Here is a 4606-nt window from a genome sequence, read left to right as displayed (position 1 = left end):
GTTATGTTGTTATTGTAATATTGTAGACTTATGTTTGTGATTTTTTGTTTTAAAAGTCATCTATCAAGTTTGTTGATTATTTTTTGTGTAAAAGTTTTAATTATGTACATTTTGGAGGGAAAACGGGCCATCCCGTCAGCCTGCCAGCCCTGCAAAATATGGGTCGGGCTGGCATTTTGAGCCCTTTTAACAATACGGGTCGGGCCGGGTCGGGTCGGGTCGGGCCGGCCCACATTGCCACCCCTAATTAACATAAGTTCTTGAAAAGTAGTTGGAACAGAAAACTTGGAAAACCGAATCAGTTACAATTTTGTATCTCGTTAATCGATTAACCAAGGATTTAATCAATTAACTGGGCTGCAGAATGATTTCTTTATAAGTTGCGTTTTCATAATTCAAGCTACTTCTTGCATGTTAGATTTTAAGAGAGTTAGAGCATATTTTCGTGTTAATTGTTGCATCTACATGAAATTGCATTTTTGAGATTAGATAAGAGAGAATTCTATGCTTTAGGATTGAGAGGCATTACATGTTTAATTTCTCATCATTTCATCTCATATGTTCATGCATTTCTTGATGTTTTTGGAAAGATTTCATATTCTGTAAAATCTGTTTTGAACTCATGCATTATCATTTTATATGAGACATGTGTTAGGGTTGCAGAGTAAAGTGTTAATTGTTTTAATTTGAGCATTGTAAGTGCTTTAGATTACTCTATATTCTTGTTGTAAAAGTGTTGTAATATTGGGAGTCTCTAGGTGTCTTACCACCAACGAGATTGAGTTGCGTCTTCATTAGCTTAGAAATCTTGATAGAAAGAATAGGTTCTTGGCTGGGGCTACACCGCAAGAAAGGTTTTCTTGGGCGGTAGGAAGTGAGTCAAACCAAGGGATATGTTTGGAATTTCTAGCTTAGAATCAAAGAAGAATATAATCTTGAATCCTGCATGATATCCCTTTAGGATAAATATTTGGCAGAACATAGTTAGACATCATATATAATTGCATTTTTTAGAACTAACATTTTTCATGTTTTAATTGTGTTATATAATGTTTCTGACTGTAACTTTTTAATGTTACATGGTTGGATAAACAATGAATTAATAAAGATGGGTGAATGACAAAACCAAGGAAGAGATATAATATATGGATTTGTGAGGGGTATGTTTGATCCAAAAGGTTTGGATTGGACATCGTAGTAGGGTATAAGTCCTTCCAAAGGACAAACAACTAGAGTTAATAAAGTGTTTGCCAATTTTGGTTTGGAGGGTAAGTGTTATAATTTGTAAATTGTTAAAAGACTAATTCATGTCACATTTCTTGTTGTAGGACATGCATGAAGCCTTAAAATTTGATGAAAAATATTTTTCAAGAAGGAGGGGATGATGTGAACCAAATGGGGAGTACTCTACAATTTGGAGGACAAACACCAACTCAATGACATTTGTTAGAGACACATTTAAAGAATAAGGGGTTTTTCCAAAGCCAAACTCAAAAAAAATGATGAGGAGGTTTAATTCATGTCAAATCATCACGTTACATTCAATAAAGTGAAGAGTGTGCAAGTGGGACCAAGAACTCTTTGGGCAGCCACATGCAACTTATGTTCAAATAAGGAAATAATTTGTGTATAACTCATATGGAAACATTTCAATCAACTATGAGGAGAGGAAGTGGTATGGTATTATTCCCTTTATGAGAAGATTTGATGTGAATAATTTATTTTCATTTGAAAGTATGTGTGTGGATTGAAGGAGGACTGATTTACTTCATTTTATAAAAGTGGGGTGTGAGTTCAAGAGGGAGAGAGTGGTATGATTTGTTTCTTTTTTTGGAGGATTGCCATCTAAGTTAAGAAGGGATGTTTTGCTTTCTTTTGTGGTCGTGTGATACAAGGAGAGAGTGTGATATGATTTATTTCATTTTTGGGTTACCATGTGAGTTATGAAAATAATTAAGAGTGTTTTATTTGTTTTCTTTTATAAATAGTCATTTGAATTAAAATAATTGACACTTTAATGCAGTGTCGTAGGTTTTTGTCAGGGAAAACGTGTGGATTTAGGATTGATTGCAATCAATCATTAGTTGGTCATTAGTATCATAGTTATGTCATTTAAATTTTGATTCTTAGTGTTATTTTCGTGGAAGCCAAGTTCGCTATATATATATATAACCAAATTTGTCATGAGAAATAATAATTTGGAAACTATTTTGGATTAAATCCTTTTAGTGAGCTTTGTCTCCTAAGTTTTTGGTTGAACCAAGACCCCCTTATTCTTATGAAGAACCCCAAAAGTTCTTGTGGCGAACTACACTTTGGCTTATCAAACAATTCACCATTGTTTGTGGCTCCATTGTACTTATCATGATTTTGTTCTTGAGACGAACTTCATCTCGACTTATTTGTAACGACATCTCTTCATATCTTAATCATCTTCTTTTATCCAATATATACAAAATACATATACAATTCCGCTGCATTATTATTCAATACAATCCACAACATATATCAAATACACCAACCATGAAACGATCATCCAAAAAAGAAACCACCCCAAGGAGGTTTGCATCACTTCATATTACAATATTTTGACTTACATAACTATTTTTTCTTTAACTATCCTACAACTTTAAAGGCAACACAAAATGACTTTGTAAATGAATGGGGATTAGGAATGGCAATGGGGTGGGTTAGGTTGGGTTGGGTTTGTACTTACCCAACCATGAACCCGAAATTCAAAACCTGAATTCAGCGGAGTTGAAAATAATAATATTATTCTAAACTCACAGGTTTCGGGTTACCCGAGCCCGATGGAAAACCCGAATAATAAAGATTTAGACAACTCAGTAAACAATATTCCTCTTACAATGAAAGTAACAAAGCTCCAACACCATAACTAACTTGTTGGTTGGAAAAATTCTTAAGGCTCATCTCACTGTCTAGAGAATAAAGTGGTATATTGGCAATGAATCTTTCTAGGATTATCTATACAAGAATAGGAAAAATATATAGTTGTAAAGTGTATGTACAAGAAAGTGGTAATGAGTTTGGGACGGCTTCGGGGTAGGTTATCAACCATACTAAACTCGAACTCGAATTCAGAAGTTGATTTCGGGTAAAAACCGAATTCGAACTTAAACCCAATCATATTGGGTTTCCCCATTAAACTCGGATTGGGTTCGGTCGTGTATTTACGGGTTTGGTTTTCATTTTCATCTGGCGAATACTACTAGTAAAGATATGAAGTAGATAGGTTGTTTGTCCTTCCTTTCTTTTTAATTGGAAGTTATTGGGCCTTACTTTTACTATATATTTGTGTTATTTTCATCTTAAGTCAAATTTTAAAACCATCATTATATATCGTGTTATTATGTTAAATTAGAATTTCTATTTAAACATGTTTACTATTATGAAAAAGATAAAAGTTTCCATATGTAAATAAATATACATATATGTATATTCAAAATGTTTAATAATATATTTAATGTTAGTTAATTCTTTACATTTAGTATATTATTTTTTTAATTTTGAAAGTGCATATTATTAATTATTTTTGTAATAATTTTACATTTATATCTAGTGTTTAGGAATAAATTTTAGACTATATCCTATTTTTATCTATTTCATACTGAAAATTGATTTCATAAAATTCTACCTTATGAAGAATTTATGCATTTTTAATGTTTAAATAATTACACAAGTGGGTTGTTTTTCTATTGCTTATTTTTCCAACCAAAATTACTTCCAATTTTATCTAAAATGTCAATATCACTCTCATCTTATTTTGATCGATATTATCTAGGAACTATTTATTTTATTATTTGTGCACTTTTTATTTTATAGATTGTCTAATTCAAATTTATTAATTTTTGTATTTGTGTTTTTTTTGATTTTTAACTATTGATATTGATTGTTATGGTGTCTTTTATTTTCACCAAAATATTTTTATTGAGGACGAAACACACAAATGCTATCTTTCTTTATATTAATAAAAAACTTCCACTAGTTCTCACACTTTAACAATGATGTAAATAACGATATTAGTGACCATCTTAATTAGTTTTTCATATTAATATTAGATCTAGGAAAATAATTACTCTAGGAAAATCAGTTTAGATATTTTTTATCAAGTATGCTAAGTTCTCTTTATAACACAAAGAAAGTATCCCGTGGAAGGGGCTTGGTGAAAATATCTGCTAATTGCTTCGAGGTTTCAACAAATTTAAGCATGCAGTCACCTTTCTAAACATGATCTCTTAGAAAATGATGTCTAATCTATATATACTTAGTTCTAGCATGCATAATTGGGCTTTTCGATAGATTTATGGCACTAGTATTATCGCATTTATAGGAATTTTTACTAGTTTTAAACAAAAGTCCGATAGTTGCTGCTTCATCCATAGGATCTGAGCGCAACACACACCTGCGGCAATATATTCAGCTTTAGCGGTACACAAAGCAACACAAACTTGCTTTTTACTATATCGTGATACTAGCGAGCTGTCCAAAAGGTGGCAAGTCCCGCTAGTACTTTTCTATTGTAACTTGCATCCCGCAAAGTCTGAATCGTAATACCCTATAAGGAATAACGAAGCATCATAAGGTA

At 31.9% G+C, this 4606-nt stretch overlaps 1 protein-coding gene across 1 annotated transcript in view; it reads left to right on the top strand.

Moving 5' to 3' along the window:
• Positions 4592-4606, top strand: part of LOC109343623 (eukaryotic initiation factor 4A-15-like) — a 4637-nt gene continuing 4622 nt past the window's right edge. Inside the window, exon 1 of the mRNA XM_019582013.1 lies at positions 4592-4603. The gene's annotated coding sequence lies outside the window, so the exon portion shown is untranslated. The remainder of the gene's footprint in view (positions 4604-4606) is intronic.

The sequence above is a fragment of the Lupinus angustifolius genome, chromosome LG03, assembly GCF_001865875.1.
Source record: "Lupinus angustifolius cultivar Tanjil chromosome LG03, LupAngTanjil_v1.0, whole genome shotgun sequence".
NCBI lineage: Eukaryota > Viridiplantae > Streptophyta > Magnoliopsida > Fabales > Fabaceae > Lupinus > Lupinus angustifolius.
The sequence above is the reverse complement of the archived record's forward strand: the minus strand, read 5'-3'. Positions and strand labels throughout refer to the sequence as shown.